At 40.4% G+C, this 25,063-nt stretch overlaps 1 protein-coding gene across 2 annotated transcripts in view; it reads right to left on the reverse strand.

Moving 5' to 3' along the window:
- The window catches only part of trappc9 (trafficking protein particle complex subunit 9), a 235,203-nt gene that overhangs the window by 39,195 nt on the left and 170,945 nt on the right, over positions 1–25,063 (reverse strand). The window lies entirely within an intron of this gene.

The raw sequence follows: 25,063 nt of genomic DNA on the forward strand, positions 1-25,063 counted from the left end.
ACTAAATACTTTACAACAGCACACACGACCAGCTGTTATTTTCCGAAAGTTTCCAGAAATACTGCATTCAACAAGAATAATGCATTTGAACTTCACAACAGAAAAGTTTGTAACAAGACTTTGTCAGTTCGCATCACTTCAGTGGTCAGACTGTCACCCATCATGAAGCTTTTACCCTTTTCAAGCACATAAATCTGCCTATTACTGTATTTTTGAGTAGACCTACAGTAGCTTTAATAGGGCTATAGCTTTCATTTTTTTTGAGAGGCCACTGCGGGTGAGTAAGGATAATAACAGACGACCCATGCTACAGCCCCCAGTACCCGTAATTGAGACCATAATTACATTTAGCTTCAGCCATGAGTTGAACTAAAACTAAGATTTAAAGCTACTACCTGAAACGCTTCTCTCTAGCTCACCTTCACTCTTCCCTTCCCCGTCTCTCCTCTTGCCCAGGATGACTCAGTAAGCACAACCTTCCCAAAAATCTCATTAAGGCCCACCACAGCCACTGAGTGCTGTTGCATTATTCATGTGTTTTTCCCAAGCACTCTCGAAAAATGGGTGAATAATTCCATCTGATGTTTAAAATGCACAGCAAGAAATCAGCTAGGTTGCATCTAAGCATACTTTTAAACTAACAATCCCCTGGCTGAGCTCCCAGTAATTCATGACCACACACAGACGAGATTTAATTCAGACTTAACAAAAGCTTCGTGAAGTGACACGGATATCAAAATTAAAATAAATAATTCAATTTGGATGATAAAAATCAATATAATTAAATCAAGATCATCAGTCTCAGATTACGTTCTCGTGAGGACCGAGACATTTCAGTGGACTTCATAGCTCCAAAACATTAGCTTTTTATTTATGCATGACATGCTAATCTTCTGTGTTCTTACCAATCCCTGCACAGCCTAAAGATATCTGCATTAATTCTTTAGGTGATGTTGGAGATGTTAGACAGCCTGTCAAACTTCAGAGACATGGGGAATTGGTCCATGTGTACAAGCACAGAGAGGCAGGAGTGTCTGGGAGTGAAAGGATCAGCGTGTGCCTATCTGAGTAGTGTTATACTGACAGGGACACATATACTACGTGGACTATCACATAACATGTTATGATTGGCTTGCCTTCCAAACCAATCATATCTTGAGTGAGCCTTGCCGGCTTGCACGTAAGGCTGCCACTTAAACATAAGAGATAAAACATCAGATTGTGCAATGAATACGGATAAATCAATCAGGATAAATTGACTACGTGAAACCAAGTGACTCAGTTTAATTAGTTCCAAAAAGAATTTTGGCAAAGATGATGAAAAGGATTCATTTAGTTTGTAAAATTAACAAACTAAACTAACAATTTAGTGAACAGCTACAGGCAATAAAAAAATTATTTAAAAAATATTACTATTATAAGTCTAATGAATAACACAACATTTTCACTGGCAAGAACATTTGTACAGCTCAGGCCTGCCAGTAGCCTGGGTGTTAAGTGCAGAATTAAATCCCAGATTGATCTCAGAGGTTAACTGACTCACAGTTAGTCTGCTAGTGTGGACATATGTCTGCGGGCTACATTTATGACATGACTGAAGTCTATCTTACTTAAAAAAACTAACTTCCTATACATATTTCTTCTGCACAGTTTAGACTGCTGTATCATTTCATGACTTCATTTACCTGCTTATGAGACAGATGCTATAGGCGAGCCCCAAGGAGGACGGGAGATTCCACAGCTGTTGCTGCTAAAATATGCAAATTGGTAAAATGTGGCTCCAACTAAATATAACGCACCATTAAAATTTTAGTGTTACATTAAACAGGAGTATAATGCAATAATGACCCTGTGGAGTCACGACAGAGAACGAGGAAAACATATGAATACATTTCAGGTTTCCTTAAAAATGAACAGGAACTTAGACAAAAATGAATACCTGGTCATTTCAGTATATTTATTACATTATAACACGCATACACTGATTTATGAGCTTCACATTTCAGGGGTTCTGCTAGTGTATAACAAAGTGTGCAGCTACTGCACCTACAGTAAGTCTTTACAGTGGTGAAGATTGCATTTCTTATAGATTTAATCTTAGAAGTAGGTAGGTTATAGCACCAATACAGGATACTGATTTGATTTTTTTGGGTGCTGAAAGTTGTTGTTTACTTCATATTTAGTCATATTGCTGCTATAAAATATTTGTTTGAGGTTTACTCTGTATCTATATTATAAATTTTCTTTATTTGTTACAAGTCACTACACAGCCACTGCAGATCAAACAGTGATGTTTGATGAGTTAATATGACCATTCAGTGAAAGCAGAGGAGGAGTTTTTCCAACTGTGATATAACCTTTTAGGATCGTATCTGACTCGGCGTCGTCAGGTCATGTACCACTTTTGAACGTAGGAAGGTGGATTATTAAACCACGTTATTCTTGAAACTACGACAGAGGTAGGTGTGGGTTTTGTAGGTTAAAGTAAGGCGTGTAACATGTTGAGTACGTGACATTAAACCATCAAGAGCAAATGACAAAATTTAACTTATTACCAAATCTTAAAGACTCCATCTCCAAATTGAAGATCTATAGCAAATTTCTGGGAAATGTGTGACATATTAAGACCTGTTTTTTTATGTAATTAATTTAAGACTTCATTTTTGCCAAGCTTTAGTGAAATTATATTAATGGGTACTGGCAATGCTGAGGGTTGTAATCGTTCGGTTAAATATAGATATAGATAAGTGAATGCATAGTATGTGACCCCTTGATTGCGCTCTTTTAATTTGAATGCCGTCTGGAACTGCCGACAAAATCTGATTTATTTTCTCAGTACCATGACGCAACTTGTTTCCATGGCTTCCACTTCAAAGTGCCATACGAGCAGTTAGAGCAGAGACTAACTCAAACTGGCAGATGGGCAGAGGACATCCAGTAAACAGCCACACAGGTCAGGATGACATTAAAATGTCTTTCACTGGCCAGTTCACTAAAGAAGGGAAGCTCTAACACATGCCCAGGCAGCAGCCTCCAGCCTCTAAACTATAGCCAAACATAACTGAACAGTTTCTAAGTTGTACTTGTGGGATGTACAAAAAATGAAACTTTTATTCAGAGTTTAAGCCAACAGTGGTTAAAATGATCACTTAACATGTTTATTGAGGTCAGCTGTAACAGTAAAGTGCATATGAATGAACCACACGTGGCAACAACACATTTGTACTGTACTTAGACCAGCAGACCAGGACATCCTGCTGTCTGCAAGATCGTCTCTTAAAGCAGCAGCCAAAATTTACCACACACTCAGGTGAGGATCCTGCCCAAGGACACTTTAGAGTCACGGTGAATAAAAGGAACCACCCTGACTCTACCGCCCACTCTGCAATTATCAAACAACCTACTCTAGAACCTGAGCCACAACTGCCCTGCTAGTTATTGTATTTTTCCTTTTCAAAATTAGCAATGGTAGGAATATTGAATCAAACTATTGCCGACTGACCAAAACTAGAAGACGAGAACTTCTGCTGAAGATCCAGAATCGCTCCCTGAAGGCCTGCTTAACATCGTTGTGTCCTGACAGCTTTAGGTTAGGGTCAGGATCGATAGAGTCGATTCCTCTTACAAGACTGATTAGCACTAAATTCCCACAGGGCAGAAACAAGACCAACACTGATGTAAAATGCATCTACATTAACTCACTCAGCCCGTACATTCGTCTTACTTGGAAAAACCTGCATCACACACAATGCAACTGAACAGTGATTTGGCAATTTTTTTTTACCCATGGTGTGTGATGTAGGCTAAGCACAAGATACGATCCAGTATTAGCAAAGTTTAGGCCTGGTACTGGCCGATTGTCAAATATGGAACGTGTGGGTCTCAGATTGAGTTTATACATGTGTGCGTCTCCACCTGTTATGTGACCGCGTCCTGCTCACGCCAGACTGTCTGAATCACGCTCGGGCAAGAAGGCAGAACTAAGGCCCTTCTGCTTTCATTTATAATTCAGAGCAGCGCCACATACCATTTGTCTCCTTCAGAATTATAATTTCATATCTCCCGTTTCTGGGGAATTGCTTATCGAAACAGAAAGAAGCGGGTGGACATGTATTCAAGGTTTCAGGTGTTCTTTTATAAAAGCTCTTAGGGAATAAAAGGAGTATCATGCTGGGAAATTTATCAGGGAAAAAAAATCTGTGTGAAAGCAGCGAGAGGTATCTCCTCACAAAAGGCTTCCAAGGGTTGCATGCATTCATCAGTGACAAAATCAATTAATCTGCTCCACTTTGACTGCATCTCATCTTCTTTCTCTCTGTGCAACCCAGGTCTGATGCCTCTATAACCAACACTAAATCTCTTTAGATATAAGTATATGCTGTTGTGAATACACTGAACTTAATGCAATGAAAATATAAAGGGCTTAAACACACTATGCAGTGTCTGGGAAACAGATTAGCCACAACAAAAGATGTGCGTTCAAAAGATGTAAACAGCTCCAGGATGTGTTACGTCTGCAATTTGCTACTGATTCTCATTTCTAATCAATACTGACTGAAAGATTTGCAATTTAAATCCATGAAAGCTTGGGAAAAATCTCTTAAATGCCAAGCTTAAATCCAGCATTCAAATTCCTTCTTTTCATAGCACGGCCTCCTAAAATCTCAATTTTTTTTGGCTTTTAAACTGGATTTGCAAATCTATAATTAGCACTGCTCCGGTTCAGACCGAGAAAACTTTTCTTCTACAGCAATCCCTTTTCAGCTTTCCCCTTTGTGACCATTTAAGTCATTTAAGAACCAGTTTCACTCCAAAGAATGCCCCTGAATTCCCTGCAGTACTGTACGTGTCTCAATTTCAGCGACAGAAAGGCACGTTCCATGTGCAGCTTAGGGTAGCACATAAGAAAGCAGAGTCCAAATTTAAAACAGAACAAATATTTTATTCAAGCAATTTGGTCGCCTGTTAATTATTAAGAATTAGGAAGTTGGAAATGTAGCTTATGTGCTCAATTAGAACTGTGTGGGTGTGGTTGGAACACATTTGGCTGACTGGCTCATTTGAAGAGAGATGTGACACAGATGTGCTTTTCTCACTAGCACTATAGTGAGAAAAGCGAGGGCAAAACTCCAAAAGCAGCGCTCTAAATGGAAGTTTATTACCAATTAGTAAATACTCTTGCAGGAGGCTATTAGGGCGTTTAAAAGTATGGAAGCCCGTTTCCGCCACTAAATAAAAACAAAAAAGCTAGTATCCATAACTCAAAATTTCGAGTTATTTTCTCGAAATTTCGAGTTAGCTCTGCCAATCAAAAATATACGTGAATGAGGTCGCTTTCTTGTTACCCGGAAGCATATGGTGCAGAGGAACGCGCACTCAAAAACGGATCCCAACAAATTGGCGCTTTCGCGAGTACGTTTGCTGATAGTAACACCATGTGATTCAGCTAATAACACAGGGATTTCATCATTTGTGAAGCCAGGCTGAAAACACTCAGCAATCTGTGCATTCACGACTGGATGTAATACCGGTAGCTTAGCTGTAGCATTTGTAGCTGAGGGCTTCAGCTTCCGGGTAACGAGGAAATGACGTCATTCACGTAGATTACTGATTGGCAGCGCTAACTCGAAATTTCGAGTTACTTTTCTCAAAATTTTGAGTTAATAAATCGAAATTTCGAGTTAATATGTCGAAATTTCGAGAAAATAACTCGGAATTTTGAGTTATGGATCCTTTTTTTTTTTTGTGGCGGAAACGGGCTTCCATATAAAAGGGACATTTTCTTGGCCAATATTGAAACAAAGTAAAAAAGTATAGAGTGCCTGCAGTTCTGTTTACATCCACTAACCGAATCCTCTCAGTTCACAAACTAAAAGTTCTTATGTTTGGTGCATTATGTTGGTCAGCAGCATTACATGCCAACAAAGTGATTTCAAACAGAAAGAATAACCCATCCTTAATATCTCAAAGTCGACGTCTGTATGCTGGAGAAGTAACACAGAAAAGATTTATGGTTACAGAACATGGACTGAAGCAGAGCACAATTCAATAAAGCCCAGTGAGCTGAGAGAATGACATTGTGTGCGTGTGTGTGTGTGTGTGTGTGGGGTTGTCGCATCTGCTGCATAAAGCTCCATGGCAGCCTGGCTGAGACTCTCTGGTCAACCTGTCATCACTGGTTCTGACTCACTGCTTAACCTTTGTGAGCATACGCCGTTATTTAGCACAACACTGGCCCCGTGGGGAGAGAGAAATGGATAAATGGATGAGGCGGCAGGCTCCCTCCCTCTCGCCCATCCATCGACACACAGACACATATTGTACATGCACACACGCTTATCTAGTGCACTCAAATGCTCAGTTTAGACAGTTCACTTATCTGTGAAATATCCCAACATCTGCAGGCATTCATTCAAAAAAAAAAAAGAAAAAGAAAAAAAGGCAGGGAATTCAACAGATCCTTGAATTTTAAGGCTTCTCACCCACCAAAACCCCCCAAAAACCGGCACAGTCTGTCCTAACAAGCTCTTGCAGTATTTTACGACTCAGAAGAGAGGATCACAGTGCCAGCGTGCTTTGAAAAATGTAATCCCTCTGGACTGTGTTCTTGCATGGACGTGACCTGCAAAAACTGCACGGTACCAGATGATGTCAGAGGTTGAGCTGGGTTTAAAACTTCCTTGCCAATCATCTCTGCACCCCTGATGTGCTGCTGGAATGGTCTCAATCAAATGACTGAAAATAGAGGTTTTTGATAATCCCCCAGAGTGTCTATGACGGTAACAATCATCAACATTACATTTGGTTTACATTGTTAGCATAGCAATTCAATTTTATTTATATAGCACAACGTTAAACGGCAGACTTTTTAAGAAAGTTTAAAAAGAAAGGTAAAGACCTTACAAAAAAAGAGCTCCAATGATCAGGCGATCCACCAGCAACAGGCAAAAGCACGAAGAGCTCTAGAGAAGAACGAAGCTAAAGGAGGTGCAGACACCTACTCTGACAGGTTGGGGCGAAGGGAAAGGCGAGAGGATCGTTAGCCATATTAAATTATGCATTAGTCTCACGGACATTAAGAAGTCTTAAATCAAAAATGGCAGAAAGAGTAATTAGTCCAATCATTGCCATTGTTACATTTAGTTAAGGCGTCAGTCACAGAATCTAAGAGACCGGTCAGCAACCCCCTGGTAACCGCTTGTTGCTAGGAAAAAATTAGTATTCCCAAACAGTTGCAAACGACTGCTGGCAGTCACTGTGAATATAACTGCTAGTCACACAGACGTAGTGATTGGTCCGTGACCCCTTGCCAACCTCAGGTTTCTAGGGAAAATCGTGTATTGCCCAACTGGCTGTCGAGTGGTTGCTGGCAGTAGGTAGAAATCTTCCTTAAAGAGGAGCTATACCAACAACATCTTTGTGATTCCTTTTTTCCTCTAGCATATTTTTCCGTTCACCATACTTTACTTGGAAGACGCCGACTTACTGAAGGAGACCGTTCGCCTTCAAAGTAAAAGCTGCGACTTTTGACATGTACTGATTTCAGCAAGGACAGCTGTTTGTTTGACACTTTTCCAAGTTTTAGTTACAGTCGGTGGTTAGTTGGCAAATGTTTGCAGACATGTGTCATCTTTCATGCAAACCATGTATGAGCACAGTAACCTGCTCGTGACCAAAGCAAATACAAGGAGCTCTATGTCACCCAGCAACCACTCGCAAAGGGGTCATGAAACATACACTCACCTAGTTTTCAGCAACAGGGAATAAAAGAAGGGCTCTGATGTGCAATATACTTATGCAAATAAACAAGTTTTTTTATTTTGAAGTATTGTCTGTATTTTGAATAGTTAAAAACAGACTACTTTCTTCCTCTGTAGGAATCACATACTGGAAAACGGCACTCGAGATTATGCAGACAGGCTTAATGTGAAGTGAACAATGCATGCTTAACATATAATATGGGCTTTAATTTGCTTTCCATTATAAAATAAAAAAAGACAAATGGTGCAGTTTATGTTGAAAAGAACAAAACCGAATGGAGGAGTGTTAGTATGACTCACGGGCAATCTAAAAACTCACCATCACCCAGTCCAATCCAGTGCAGCTGATTCAGGTAACTCAGCTAGCAGGCATAGATGTGCAAAACCTTAGAGCTCTCTGGGGTGTAAGTTACTGTATTAGATATTTTTTGAGCTGCGAAAGCAAACCAAAAATCCTACAAATACCCTACAACAATGTTGGCAGTGTGACTAGATAACCTTTAAATTCTGAAACAGTCTAAATGCTCATGTTTCTTTGGGGAGAACAAAGAAACTCCATCCTGCTCCATAATCTGCAAAACACTAAAAAGACCAGTTACCTGTTACATGTATTTGTTGCTTCTTTTTGTGATCCATGAATAAGACTTTGGCATTATGTTTGCAGACAAAGTCACTATTGGAAATAGACTAGTAAATGGGATCTCTGGAACTAATTACAAGGCTGTGGCTGCCTTTAAATACCAGGTGGGTAGGACAATACCAAGTCCTGATGACAGAGGAGAACAAAAGGCCACCCCAGCTGGATAAAAGGATGACATAAAGAGATTCAGCCTTTAAAAACAGTGTGTATGTGTGTGTTGGTCAGACTGTGCTCAAAGGTCAGTTACAAAGTAATAACATTCTGCGTGGTACTGAAACCTCTGATTACTACACCAATAGTCCCTCTTTCTTTAACTCTTTCTGGGACAATTAGTTCATTTAAATTCCACCTGAATAGAAATCTAGTCTAATTAATGCTTTCCTGATGGATTTATGGTCTCGACTGTTAGCTTTTTGAATACAACGTAATGTTCCTGACGTCTGCGTTCAAAAGCTAAGCTGATCGCTCGGAATGATGTTTTGGGACTTTGCAAACAGTGCTGTTACACATCTACAGTCAATATTCAGAGAATGCCCATATAGCAGACAGAATAGTAAAACAAAGAATCACATTAGAGCAGCCCTGTGATGGACTGGCTGTCCATGGTGCAGCTTAGCCTGTGGAGCCGATACAGCCACCGGCCCAACCAAGACCCTCATTCAATAAGCAGCTGAGAAAATGGATGGATCGATCTGATTAAACAACAGTGGACCGAGACAACTCGCCGCAATTCTAGTCTAAATTCTACTGCATTAACAAAAGAGACATTTAACTGCCCTAAACTGAATCTTTGCCTCTGTATGCCCATTAAACTGTTCCATCTATCTTTTTCTCCCCCGTGTATGTCTTAGTGACCCAGTGAACACATTTAGATCAACTGCAACTCTGCAACAGGAGTGGAGAGGTGGTAGATGCTCCCACTGTAACAGGAGCTAGACATGAGCCTTTGCTGGTCACTTCACCGATGTCTACAACCCAGTTATTTCTCCTAGACTTCACTGTAATTACCCCTTTCAGTCAGCACTCTCTGATATTCAGAGAAAGGCCATGTAATGGATCTGTGACCAAGGTGTCACATCCCATTCAGAACATATGATGAGATACGAGATATCACTTCTTAAAGCCAAATCATGGGTTTGCTGCTACCACACTGACATGAAATTTAAATTCTGGTAAAATTTAGAAAGCTAGTCTTTACTCATGAATTTCCACATCACTGCTCTCTAGGGTAGTGCATCCTTTGGTAAACATCTGAAGTATGCGGGCTAGTACTGAAACATTACAAGATTGTCAAATATTTCAATCAAATAAACATATTTACTCTGTCATCTGTGAGGGATTGATACAGGGGGGGATAACTGCTGACCAAAATTCAAAACACTTGCTTTAAATAAGTGTTGGTCAGCTCCAAATTCTAACTGATTTTGGAAGCAGATGCCTTAACGTGACTCAGCTGCCTTAGTTAATAATTTTTAATGGGGTCAGTTCAATTTGACTCAAACATTAAGCTGTTCAGATGTTTGTATCAATTAGCTGCTTCCTACTGGGACATTTAGACTTTATTAACATTCTATTGTGAATTGTCTTGATGTGTCCTTCCTGACAGCTATGAAAGCTATTAATTAGTGACAATTAGGCCAACAGCCAATGATAGCAGTTATGTGGAAAGGCAACACTCTTGTCCGTCTTTCAGAATAATTAATCACGTAGTCTGCACTACCTTTTTAATTGATCTCGTGTGCTACAAAGCATTTATCTTAGCAAACATTAACCAGCCATAGCAGCGGCATTATCAGAGGTAGCAACATTAGCGTTTAAACTCAGTGTCAAAGTGTTTTGGATTTGTATGTAAGGGTGTATGAGACCGAAGAAAAGAGTTTTAAAGGGCAAATTAAAAGAAAGGGCAAGAGAGATTATGTGATGCTACGAACTTTTCAATTGTTTACAAAAATGGACCACCTGTGCTTTCCGAGCAAAGTAGGGTGCTGCAGCGATGTTGTACAGCCCTCCAAGTCTCCTCATAATATGCTGTCACCCAGGCACATCATTTTTGCAAGCTGCAAGCTCTGTCCACACACACTGCTTGCTCTGGAAGATACAGTTTGCATTCCAGGTCAGAGGGCAATGACAGGATAACAGTATACTCAGTGGTTCGCAACAGGTGTTCGGTTACAGCCACGGCCGGTACGTGTCAGGGCCAGAAACCTGTCAGTGGTGCGAGCTGGATCAGTCCATTACATTCTAAAAGGTTTCAGTTACACGGATCCACAGCGCTGCTGTTCTTGTGGATCCCTGACCAACATCTGATGAGCCTCAATGAAACATGATAGATGAACTGCTTCCTAGCAAGGAAAGGAAAATCCATACTGTGTGAGAGCAGAAGGTATAAACTGGCAGCGGTGGGACTTGAGATCCTTTCAGCAATGGCAGACAAAGCAAACACAGAAGGAATGAGGTACTGGTATCAAATTAAATTAACACTTATTCACGCTCACGCCTCCAGCTAATTTAAAATAAACAAATATAATAAATAAATGTCTTAGAACTGTGTGAAGAAGACTAAGATACCCAAAGAGATCCCATCCAATCACAGGGAGAACATGCAAACACACAAAGACCCCAGCTGACTGATGGCTGACAGCCTCTGAATCATAAACAATCATTAAAAACTTGATTTATTTTGATGCGCAGCTGCAGCAGAAAAATACAATGCCTGTCCACATCCCAGTTAGCTAAGCCTTATATAGTTCACATGATGAAGGTCAAATGATACAAACATCAGACAAATTTCTATACTTTCCATTATTCATTTAATTTTTGAAACAGATCTGAGGCATCCACAGACTGAAATCAGGAGGGGAAAAAAGCAAAGCTACTCCATTCATGTGAGAAAAGATCTGATTACATCTCTGTGGCATCAGAGCATCAATGAGGAGGATCGATAGTGACAGATGATGCAGTAGAGCGACTTCTCTCTCACTGACGGGCTATGTCGTCTACCACCGTCACCAAAAAGAACGGCGGGCTGGGCACATGTCCAAGAATTATGTTTAAAGACAAAAATGCTTGTGCACTGGCCCCAGCTCGAACCCAGCAAACTCCGACTCGGCGGCCACATCACCAAGAAGCAGGCGAAACAGTTTCTCAATATATATCGAGACAGAATTTTATATCAGATTATTAATATATTCAATGCCTTTAAATAAGAAAAAGACATATTGTGAGATTGTTAGTATAGCTCAGTCAATGCAATTAATACCCTATATATAAACTGCTTATTATATGCAATCATCTCATAGTTTATTCCTCTCTAATTTTACTGACAAACACACACGTGCTCTATACATAACATTCAAAGCGACCATCAAACTAAAGTCTTTATTATCCAGGGTGCTCAATGTGCAAACATGGCTCATGCACGGAAGAGATGACTCGGTGCCACTGTGATTAAAATACTTCAGATGGTATTTATGATACAAATTATATAGATAACCATAGTTTCTCTCTGCTGATTGTTGTCACTTTGATTTGCACCAAAACAAGTGAAAATGATGATTCCTAACTGGACAGACTTAGGTGTAAATGACTTGTATTGTATGTTTTTCCTTACAGACACACAACTAAAGTAAAAATAATACAGAGAACAAAATCAACTATAATAATAATTAAATGATCCAACCTTTAAATCAAACAGTAACTGAATAGTTACGATTGATTTTAAACTGGATAAATTTACCTTTTAATATGAATCTAATTGATTTTACCATCTTTAAAGGTGCAATCAAGACTTTAAAGGTTATTTAATTGAAAAGTGTTGTACTCTTAAACACACACTGACTAGAGTGTAATTTTCAAATAAATTGATGTGTTTGCATAAACTTAAAATAATCCATTTCAAATACATAAGAGCAAGTGCCGGTTTGTGGAAGCTGCCATGTTCCTCTTGAATACAAGATGGGCATCGTGGTTCCACCTAATCATGTTTTATGAGCCACATACATACACCTTATAAGCTACTCTTAATTTAAAGATCACAAATGGCTCTTTCAAACTATATATTACCATTTAATATCCGTACATGTCTATTTTTTCATCATCATATTCACCTAATGTCTTTTGCTTCCTCCATCACTGCTCTCTCTCCTCCTCATCCTCATCATCTTCTTCCTCCTCACCGTAAGCCTCAACTCCTGAACTGAAGTCAGGGCTCTAACAAGTGAAAATGTGCACATGCGTATTTATTCCCAGTATTGCGACCCTCCCATCTCTGGACACCAAACAACAAACAAGCTAAACAAGCATTCATTCTGCCAGCTAATGTTAGGCTCAAATGTCCTAAAAAGAAAAGAAAATAGAGTAAGAGTCTCTAAAAATAGAGAATGTACATAGAGTGTATTTGCTGAGTATCCCAGTCCAATAATGACAGATTCGCTTTAAAGACTAACAGCAGCAAAAACACCAGTGCTTAGTAATAGAAAAGCCCAGGATATGGTCTGGGATGCGGGGCCTCCCTGCTACTGCAGATAAGGAGGTGGTCCGCTTGCCTCCACCCCAGAGAGAAGGGTTACATCTCCTGGGTCTAGGTGCAGCTTGCCCCTCTGGGGGCGGGGGTACCTGGACCTGGGATATAGAGTATGTTTGGGGAGTGTGACTGTCTGTGCAGTGTCTATTTGTGTCTGTCTACATGTTGGGTGAATGCCGAGTATTTGGTTGTGTATATGGGGGTGGGAATGCACGTTTGTGTCCACGTGCGCCTGTTCGTCTGTGTCTATATGTCAGGTTGGGTCTTAGACTCAACCTCTCTGGGTACATCTCAGGCCCTCCAAAGTACGGAGGCCTATCTCCCCTCACCACACTCCCTGCTGGTGGCTGATGCCCTCAGACGTTGGTGTGTTGGTGGTTCTTGTCGACTGGGGCTGGGCGCTCATGTATGTACCGGCTCACTCCTGGTGGCCGATTGGCGGGGCCTGGCGCCTGTGGCCCGCGGGCTGCCGGCAGAGCCCGCGGGCACGCCACTGCAACCCCCTCTGGCCTCTGCTCCGTAGCTGCTGGGTGACCTCTCGTTTGGGGCTCTACTCAGCTCTTCCCAGGAGGGTGGCACGGTTCCTCCCCTTTGGTGGTCCTCCTCGGGTCCTCGTACTCTGGGGCCTCTGGATGTCTGGGGCCTGGATCTCCTCCATACCTGCTTCATGCCCTGGGGGACAGGGCTATGGCTCCCCACACTCCCTAGCAGATCGTTACATGGAAAAACCTTTGGAATACAAGCATGCTGATCCACACAGGTGTGCACAGACGCGGACTACACCTTTCTTGGCTGCTGCCTTAAAGCACATTGTGCGCTGTCTATCTTGCGTGCTGCACAATAGCGTTTAATATTTAGTATCTACTGTTATCTACTGCTAGCTAGTTTATTGTGATGGTGCTGTTTTTATTATGTTGCTCTTTTTTTGTTTGCTTTCTCTTCTGTTTTTTTTTCTCCATACAGGTGATCCAGGTGTTTTGTTTGTTTTTCTTTCTTTCTTCCCCCCTTTCTCACCGTCTCTTCTCCCCTCGGTTTTTCTTTCTCTCCCTCTCTTTCTTTCATTCTTTCTCCCTGTCCTATCCCCCAGTCATGTCTGTCCCGTTTGTAGCAACCGAAAATAAAATAAAATAAATACATAATTATAATAAAGGTCAATCAAATGGTCCAATATGGCAAGGCCATGATGATCCACTTGGCATCTTTCTTGGCCTTAACACAACAATTCTGATGGCTAAAGATCCAAACGGGACCAAAAAAAAAAAAAAAAAAAAGCCCAGGATATCCTCTACAGCTCATCTCAGTATTGCTGTCATCAGACAGAAGACTCCTTTCCAAGTTTTACAGCCAACCAGGGGAAATAGACGAGGACACGTATTGACAGCTGAGGTAAACAGTGGACTGACAGCCTACACTCATTACAGATGAAAGGCTACTGTTTGTTTGCCCTGCAGTAGCCACAGTAGCTTGGATTACAATATGCACGTGAATTTGGAGGGGTACGAGTGTAGCGCTGTTACACATTGTACTTTTAACTTTAAAGTAGTTCTTAACTTCCATCCATCCATCCTCTTATTCTCATGATAATGATTTCAACTCTCCAGGCTTATCAGTGTGTCTATTTCAAGCTACACATTATTTTCGATACACCGAGCACCTTGGTTCAGCATCACAAGTGAGCAGAAAAAGGTCTGCAGTCAAGCACTGGCTACAAGATAAGCTGCTACCGAGTTTGTGAAAGAAACTGCCCGAAATCAAAGTTAACTAACTCTGTATTGACCCAAGTAAAAGTATGTCTCCATTAAAGACACACAATCAGATGTTTGTTAGTATTTCCCACAGTTAAAGGTTTATGGAGGAAAGTTTAGTAACTGTGCTATAACGTTCCTCCTTTTAGCAGAAATAAGTGTAGGAACATTGGTTGGACTTGGTTGTATTTAGAAATGTCAGGTAATCTGTCTTTGAGGAATGAAAAGACAGCTGTTGGGGATACTCTTGTTTCCTCTAAAGAAATCAATAAGGGAGGTGGTTTTATTTGATATAAGACTGGGAAAGAGAAATAGGTTTAGGCCGAAAATACATTTGGAAAACAGTGAGAACTAAGCCGATGCTGAAGAAACACTGGATAGTTACAATTATACAACACAAATAATGAGTTCAAATGGAGCACGTTTTTTCTGGACACTGTGACGAAACCTCCCCAAATTGATCTCCACAACTTCAATTCAAACCTTTACTTTAGCTGCATCTATATAATTTTACTAAACTTTTATTTCTTCTACTCTTTCCTCCCATCCCAGCAGTCTAAATGAATGGGCGAGTGTGTAGTGTGCTATCTGTGGCAAGCTGGGGGAGTTTTGATTTATTTCCACAGCTCACCCAAACTGACGCACTGACAGCCCGGATTGTTCTGTAGCCATGATAAATACCCCATAAACAGACGCTCCAAGCCCGTTAAATGTGCTAACTGTGGATCCATACAGGGCCGGAGAGAAAAAGGAAAGGCTAGATAGGGAATCGCAGAGTGGGCTGGTTTACGCTTTGCTCTCATTTCCACATTAAAGCTACCAGGGTGATAGGATAAGACTGGTGATTTCAGCCAAAGTAGAACAAATGATCCTTTCATGCCTCCTGCTAATGTGGTAAAAATGTATTAACAATGCTTTGTTACTCAGTGTTGTGTTATGGTAATCCTACATGACACAATGCGCAGAAATCATTATTCACGTTCATAATGGGTTAAATGATGAGCTGAAAAGCAACTGACTCTTCCTGTCAGATCCCCTTGCTCAGGCTAACCGGGAAGAAGAATCAGTTGAAGCCTTTCCTGTTCAGCTACCCCGTGATTTCCCCTCCACTGCAAATATGACTCTCTTTGTTTCCATCCACACATCCATCTTAGTCCATCTGAGTCAGGGCTGCCTCTGTAAATCACGCAGACTAGCCAGGAGACTTGCAAAAGAAGTGTGAATGGTCCCATATCTCTCTCTGGCTTCAATTGGAGATCTTTAGGATGGCTGACTGACAGAGCTAAAAAAGAAACAAGCAGATAAATCAGGCTCTGCCAACCCAGTCCTCCTCACAGCACCCATCAGTCAGCTAAATGGGCCACACCTGCTGCAAATTTAAGGCTACTTGCACTCCAGTAGATGGAGGCTGGTAAGGTGTGTGTTTGTGTTTATGTCCTAGCAGATATAGAAGAATACGAGTAGATTTTCCTGAAGGTTTACAGATTAAAATCTCATTTTTGAAAAGTTTTTCCAGTAAGCCATACCCATTCATTCATAGGCACATTAATACAGAGCTTTACTGTGTACCTTTAAGAACTCTCACTCTGATGAATGCATCAGAGGCAGCTGGGGTTCAGTATTGCATCCTGCCAAAGGACACTTTAACATATGGACCAAGGAACCAGGTATCAAACCACCAATCTTTGGATCAGCAGATTCTACCTCCTGAGTCACAGGGTAAGTAATGTTCACTAACAAGTGGCTGACGTCACACCGGCTACAACTTGTAGCCAATATATGTGCTGGAAACAAGAAAAAAAAAATCTACAGAGTTTACTCGCCTTCCTTTTCTGCTGCTGCAGAAAAATCCAACAACTGAACAGCTCTAAACAACTACAAATACAAATTCCTCCAACAAGTCTTTATTCTCGATTATTTCATGTAATTATAACTTTTAATGATTTTCTAAACGCAAAACACATCAGGCTAAAGACCAACACAGTACATTCATTACACGCTTGTTTGTAAAAAACATTAATTGATGCTAATTTGTACGGCAGTTTAGCTGATTAACTTATTCGTCAAGTAAAAAATACTAAACTTTGAAGGGAGGAACACCCATGTGAGTATGTGATTAATTCCTCTGTTTCACATTGAATACTTTTTCCAGTCTTTTCAGTTGTGTGACTGTAATAAACCATTTGCTGAGTCAATTAAAATTAATTATTAGAATTAAAATCGAAGCACTAAGCTTTTATTCCATGTATTCTTTTTGCATACTCAAAACATAGTGTGTGTGTGTGTGTGTGTGTGTGTTAGCCAGAATGCAACAGGCTAATTATGATTTGTGAAGCAGTCTAGCGCTACTGCCCTTCATTCAACTTTGGATTCTAGCAATTTGAAGTAAAATGTAACAGAATAAAAACAACCAGAGACAAACATGACTTCATGCTAGTAAGTACCAATGCAGTCAAGATTTGATGTAGCTTAATATAGAGCAAAAAATGCTTTATACATTTCTGACAGCAGTAAGTAAAGCAAGTAAGCATATTGCTAAGTTGTAAACACTAAACAGCCTGTGATAGCGGGAAAAAAAGTGGAAGTATCCCTGAATCAGTTAATCAAATAACTGTATGAGTATTAGATGCAGAACAGGGCATGTTCGTGTAAGACTGTGAGTCATTTAACCTTTACATACTGTTGATATTCCATGCCTTCACAGCATGGAAGCTGAGATAGTGACCCTGATCAGTACAAGCAGAAGAGAATGGATGGCTGGATTTATTTTAGATTATTTAGTTATGTTGTGGGTGTCTGTGCTTGTAGGTGAAAAGGTAATGTGCTTGTTTTTATATAGTAATGTCACATTCATACAGCACTTTATTCCACACACCTCAAACACTTAAACTACCTCACATTAATGGCTTATTTAGAATTACCCATTAATCTAACAGGTGGACTGTGGGAGGATGCCAAAATAGCTGGAGGAAGCCCAGGGGGAAGCTCGGGGAGAATGTGGAAAATCCACACAGAGTGGCTGCAGCCAGTGCGGTAACAGTGCTAACCACTACAGCACCGTGCCACCACATTTCAAAATTTGTGCCTATGTCAAGAGACAACTTCTCAAGGTACTCTGTCGTAGGACTTTTTGTGCACCAAATATGATCGCGTCTGTGCCATTTTACTGTTACCACTTTCTTTATTTGACCTGCACTGGTAGATCGAAAATCCATTCAAGGAGATACAAAAATATAACATTTTGATATATTTAGTTTTGGGCTTGTGTATTGCTTAACTGGTGATTCTAAATTGCCTAGAGGTGTGAATACGAGTTTGAATGGTTGTCTGTCTTTATCTGTTAGCCCTGCGTAGCTATGGTAACCGGGAGCTCCAGCCCCCCTGTGACCCTGAATTGGATAAGTGGAAGAGGATGGATAGATGCTGCATAGTGGGCCACTTTGGGGAAAGTCTTCAGTTAAATAATGTAAAGTCGTATTATTATTAAAATATTTATCATTTACATGAAATTTCTGTTTTCTTGCATATTAGGTTACAAACAAGCAAAAAGTTTGCCTTTCAAGCAAACGCATTTAAAAGATTTAACTAGAATAGCTTTCCAATGAGTGACAGTTCAAAATAATCCTTATTTTTCTTATACTTCATCTTAGTGCAGCCCCTCAGTTCATTCATTGTCAGAAACAGGCTCTTTTATTTGTCCTCACTTTACCTTCAAACCAACTTTCTCCTAATTCACTGCTCCCCAGGAATTGAAAGTTTAAAAAGCAGGTAGTGTGGTTGTCTGTGGTCACAGCTGGAGCTGTGTGCCTGAGATAACCATATAGGGAGATCTGCTGTCAATGGCATCATCCACAGCCAGACTGGAAAAAAAAATTAGAGCAGTCTGAAATTTGAGCTTCTGGTTCATACAGATGACTTATGATTAACTCGCTTTTTGAAACTTTAGCCGCGTTTATTATAAGCATTTACACAGTAATATATATTACATAAACATAAAAGAAGGGCAGATGTTTAACTAGATCTAAACCTAATCATGGTGCACAAGTTTGCACACGAGGTTCAGTTATATCTGAAATAAAAACAGATGTGCCCAACACCCAGTAGATGTGTTTGCATTTCTAGGAACTTGTCACAGGCTGAAGAAGGCTTTCTGCCATCTCCCACCGGCCCCATAACTGCTGTGCTGAAAACCGCAGAGGAGCCTGAAATTGATGTGCTCACAGATGCGACATATTAGCAGCTACAGGTGCAGTCAGAGCACTTCTCTTTCATTTTAGTCATGCATGCATTCGCCTCTTTCCTCTCTCTCAGGTCAGCTCCTCTAATCATCGTCACTGCAACAGGACTTCAGCGTTAGGTGAGTCTGGGCTGTTTGGCAGCATCATTTGTCAAACCTGCAGCACTTACGGCAGATGAGCTTCTGACAATCGCTTAAAGCCACATTATTCCATGAGGCATCCCCCCACCCCCCACCCCCACCCCCCTCCCCTGTGTGTGTTGAAAAGCCACTGCCTGTGACTGCTCCAAATGTCTATCTGTGGATGCGGAGGGTACTGGGGGGAGAAAAGGAGTGTGAGTCGTTTCAGAAGTGCTGTCTTATTAAATTATTTCTTCGCCTTTTACAGCGTGGCCTCCACCATTCGCTTTCCATCCCTCTGCTAGACTAAACATTTGTCTTTCCATTCATGGCTGCATTTGTATTCCACTGAAATGGTTTCCTGGTGGCGTAGTGAGGTGGGGGGAGGAACGGGTACAAAGTCCGCGCTCAGGCTCCGAGTTTTCCACGTCGCTGCATGGTAACAACGCTCAACACACCGAATGCTGAAAATCATCAACTGTCTATAACTACATAAATCAACTTCAAAATTTTGGAGTCAGATTTTTATCCAGGAATAGGATAACAGTGAATAGCTTTTGCAGCTGACTTGACACGTGTGTATATAACATGTGCTCTCATTTACAAAGTACAGAGATGATTGCTTACAGATCAATTAAACTATCAGTCCCATCCTACACATGTCAGGGTCCTTCTTGTCTGATATAAACCTGCTGCCCCCTCTGTGTACAGTATCATCATCCACCCAGCTGGTGTCACACCCTCACACAGCTCCGTCTTGATAAGATACCTTTATTAGTCCCACAAGGGGAAATTTCATGTTAAGGCTGCCGACCTATTGCACGCAATGGCGGCGCCATCTTACCCTCCGACCATACATACATTACACAAAAACATCACACGGGGAAGACAGGTCAGAGAGGTATAACAATGGAAAACACACAACATGAGGAAAGATAAGGAGAAAAAATAACTCCCCCCAGACTGAGCTCCAACACGGAGATCAGTTTGAGAACAGGAAAAAAAACACCTCTGCACATGACTAATAAAGGTATCTTATCTTGATTGGCCAGGTCAATGTTTATTTAACAACACTCCATTAAGCTGACTCCCATCACAAGTTGCACCACTTTACCTTTAATCAAACTGACAGCTGAGATGCTATAATCAATGAGGCTTTACAGAATGGCCGGCTGTGTAACTATGAAGGGCCTGTGTGGCGGGTTGGTTTCGTGTTAAAGTCACTACGGGCGTGTTAAACTGTTCAAATGCTTCTACTTTCAGTACATATGAACATTTGTATTCATCCATCCATGAATTTTCTTCTGCTTTTCCAGTTTAGGGTCACACGTGGTCCGGACCCTCTCTGAACACGTTTATGTTCGGGAAAAATCCTACATGTTTAAAATGCAGCACAGCACGAATTCACATACTGTTTTCATATGCAAGTGTGACTTTGTTCATTTAAACGAAAACGCCACAGAGTATTTTTTTTAACTACTATGAAAGAATTTTGATAAGCTTTTGGTCAGCAATGAGACAAAATCATTCTCTGAAGTCATTTTTGTTGAAAATCTGGGCACGTTCACGTAAACTTCTTGTCCGTTTTGGTAGCACCAAATTCAATTCCCTGCTTTCTCAGCTCAGCTATGTCCTGTCTATTATACACAGTATTAGAAAGGAGATTTTAAAAAGTGGGGTGTGATTTGTGCTGAGTAAAATCTTTCCTCTGAAAAATGTGATCTAACAGCCTCCCGTCAAATGTCCTCCCTCCAATTCTAAGGATGACAAGTACTCCTTATGGGTTTTGGGAGTGCAATAAAATTTTGTCACAGATAATTAAACCAGTCAGCCAGCAGTCTTGTGAAAAACAATAGCTGAGAATCTCCAAGACTGCCCTGCTGACATTTAGACTGTTTGTGAAGCCGTCTCACAATTTCAACAGTGCTTCCAAATCCACGGTCAACATATATAGTTTAGACTTGCTTTTCAGGATCTGTAACAGACTGGCGGACTGCCGGAGCTGAAAATTACAGGACTATGAAGAGCAGCGAAAGTCAGAGGACTTTTTTATAATTAGGGCTCAAACTCAGGCAAAGAGAAACGTATCAATCCAGACTCGTATAGCGCCAAGTGCAGCTATTCTAGGAATAAGCTATGATATAATCTGTCATAAAGGTTTTTCCTCATCTGTAACAACATGGCCTTAAATTATATTGTAAATACGTCTGGTATACTGAAGTCACAGCACTATATTCATACTTCTCTTAAACAAATAAAAACCCAACGGCAGCAGGTTAGGAATTATAGCTTCTGTGAAATCAAACTTGTGGAGATGATGTAAAAGTTGTCGACTCTTTCCACGTACTATATTTTAGGGCAGACAGAACAGTATGAACGAGCGCAGCTCTCTAATCTAGTGTTCATTGCATAATGTCTTTTCACTTGATGTTTTGTCGTCAGCAAAGGTTTACCACAGAAACACAAAAGTAATCCGCTTTAATTTCTCGCCCACTCAGTGAATTAGGGCCATTTTTCTGAACCTCAGCAAAATGAAATTCAGCACTAACAAAACAATGTTTTACTAATTTAAAAAAAAAGACTTGCATATTTGTGATAACGCAGTGAATTTGATCATATATGATCTCACTTTATTGGAAGTCTGCTGATGGGACTGTGGGGCTGATTCTGCCCTGAGGTAGAATCATTTACTAATGGCCTCTGTTTGCTCTCCAATCAATAATAGTAATGAGACTATAAACAAACACAAAGCCATAAAACTGATTCTGGCACTTTCCATGTTCTCTTGAACCTGTGTGATTAAATATTCATAGGGTTTCTATAGAAGCAAATCATGAAGAGGATCAAGTTTCTCATGCCACATAATTGGTTAAGCACAGGCAGAGATGCCCGTTTCTCCAGCTTAAGGCCAAGAACATGTAACTAAAAAGCATTTACACAGTTTAAGTTTTTAATATATTGTGTTTCACTACAAACAGCTATGATGACATACAGTTAGTGACACATGACAAATTTCTGACACCAGCTGAGTGGATGTAATGTGGTTACATGTTAAGCTCGACTTAGTACTACAACCCTGCGCTGCCTGGAGGATGGGTGGACAGAGTACCTGAAAAATAACATGAAAAACAAACAAACAAACAGAATTTAATTCAAGAATTAAGTCGACCTGAAGAGTTCGAGAGAAAAAAAGTATGAATAAGTAGTTGAAAACATTAAATTATCAATACAAATTTGTAAATTATTAATAGAAAGTAAGACTAGCAGCTGTTAGGTAATGCATAAGCAGTGCAAACAGCCAGCTAGAATCATGAATAAAAAAGTTGGATATGTTTGAAGTGTTGATTGAAAATGAACATGATAGACTGCGGACTCCACTGTTAGAAGTAGAACAATCGACAGCATTAAATGAGTAGGTATACTAACTAAACTGTGGATGAGTGGTTTTAATGATATACTAATAGGACACCAGCTGTAACAGATGGTTACAGTAAGGTGAATAGAGTTCATATCCAGTTTGAACGTGCCGACTTTCCACAGGCCTGAGAGCACTGGGGGCATCTGACCCCGTCCTGCAACAGCAGCAGGAACAACAAACAAGTCCTTTATTGAATAAGCATCTAATTTTTTATTATCAGTGCAATATAAGGTTTTAAGATTACAGTTTAGTTTTGCAAATGATTGAACATTTGTCATTACACATCAGAAAATAAAATGAATTATTGTAGAAGAACATCATTATGGAAAAGTTCAAAAATGAATTTTGGATAACGTAGTACTAGTTAAGATAAAGCATGCAGTGTGAAACAGACTCACAGTTTGCTACGACAAAAACATTTTATTAAACTAAGTATTGCAAAAGTAAAACGACTAAATTTAATTTGCCTCCGGTTCATCAGACCTGCAGCCTCCCTGTCATCCAGCGCTCACATTGCTCTCCCCAGGCCTAAGGCTCTGCTCCGGATGTCACTCTTTATTTATTTACTCTGGACTCTCTGCTCGGTTCAGCTACACTTCCTCTGCTACTCTTGCGCAGCCAGCAACCCACCCGGCTCTCCACGCGTCCAGCCACACACTCTGCCCTGGCTCAACATCCCATCTGCATCGCCCTGCAGTAATTATTCATCTTTTATCTAAGCAGATCTTGGCCAAGGGAAAAAGATAATTTCCCAAAACTGTGATGCCGTATAAAATGTAAAAGGCAGAATGATTTTCAAATCTCATAAACCCTTATTTTTCCACAACAGAACACAAAAATCACACTGAATCTAAACTGAGACATGTTACTATTTCTAATTTATTTATTTATTTAACATAGGTTTAATATCAGCTCATTTTCAATTTGATAGCAGTAAGACGTCTCAAAACAGTTGAGTCAGGGTCAAAAAAGGACAGAATAGTAAGTAATTTTAAAAGGAGACAGCCATTTTGCAAATACTTGAGTAAACTGGTAACAGGTCAATGATGACTGGATATAAAAAGAACCTGAGTTCAAAAGTAAATATCGACAGAGGTTCACCAATCTGCAAAAAAACCAATGTCTAAACATTCCAGAATATAAAAAATTCCAGGAGTCTGGAGAAATCTCTGTGCACAAAGGCCAAGGCCTACAAAAATCTGTGCTGGATCTCTACGACATTTCAAACAGCACTGCGCTGAAAGCAGGAATGATTCTGTCACAGAATTTACAGCATGGGCTCAGGAACATTTCCACTCATGCCTGTGAACACAGTTTGCTATGCCATCCCCAAATGAAGGTTAAAGCAAAGATGAAGCCTGCCATCTTAAGCAAGGTCAAGTGGAAATCCTAGAATCTGATATGAATGACACAAACTGTTTTACTGTAGAGTGTGATACGAATGAGGGGGGAAAAACACTATTCCATATGACTGGAAAATGCCATAAAACAGACCTGGGGTGGCACTGGGAAGTAAATGACTCCTTTGGCACACTTAAGCACTTTGAGATGTTTATCATTGACAGCTAACACCCTTTAAATTTGCTAAAATTTGCTGATGCATGCTGATGGTTCAGAGACGTATGCTGAGATGTAACGTGTATTTTTTATGCACTCATCAAGACTATTAAGGAGCAGAAAATAATTTGATTTCCAAACAGCACAAATCTCATGCAGCCATTTCACATCAGCGCTGTAATAATCTATGCATGCCATTTCTAACAGACAGTGAAATTATATCTGCAGCAGCTTCTGCATCAATCTTAGAAAACACAAGAGAGTGTCACACAAACTAAAAGAGAGAAAGAAAAAAAAACAGAGTAAAATTTTTAGACTGAAATTCTGGAATGATTCTATATTAACAGCATTAACATAATACGTTACTTAAGCGTTGAGCTTCATTTAGGCTCTTTGGTCATCTATCACGTCAGGAACGAGTTACCTTTGTATAGTGACAACACAGGAAGGCAAACAAAACAGTTCTCCATAGACGCTGTGGGAATTAAACACAAGTGTAATCAGAATGTTTGAAATTAAAGATGCATTCACCTACAGCTATTTTACTAGTGTGAGGCTTGGAGAGCAAAGACATTTCAAGCATCCAACTGGACTAATGATTTTAGACATTGGGGAAATCGTTGAACTATACCCATAATTGAGCCTGTGATAGCCTTGGCAACCCTGATAAAGGCATCCTAATGGGCTGAGGCAAATTATCTGGCTCACAACAAGCAATCCTCGCAAAGGCCCGGGTCTGAGCTGCATAACTACTTTTGCAGAAATGAAGACATGAGGGATTAACAGTTATGTCTGCAATAAGAATGCACACATGAAACAGAACATCAGCTTTTCTCTGGAAAGTATTTGAAGAAAGTGCATGTCAAATGCCAAAACATCCAGCGAATGTTGCTCCTGATTCCTCCATTTCTGTCTCAACAGATTCTTACATTTCCATGCTTGATCTGCTGTGTCGCTTCATTTCGCAGATTGCTTTCTCTTTGCAAAAGGAGGACAGCCCCAGCTGACTAATCAAAATGCTGGCAGGGCCCGAAGAGAGGCCAGGAATCTCAGAAAACAAACAC

The sequence above is a fragment of the Perissodus microlepis genome, chromosome 22, assembly GCF_051167445.1.
Source record: "Perissodus microlepis isolate ML-2025 ecotype Zambia chromosome 22, ASM5116744v1, whole genome shotgun sequence".
Taxonomy (NCBI): domain Eukaryota; kingdom Metazoa; phylum Chordata; class Actinopteri; order Cichliformes; family Cichlidae; genus Perissodus; species Perissodus microlepis.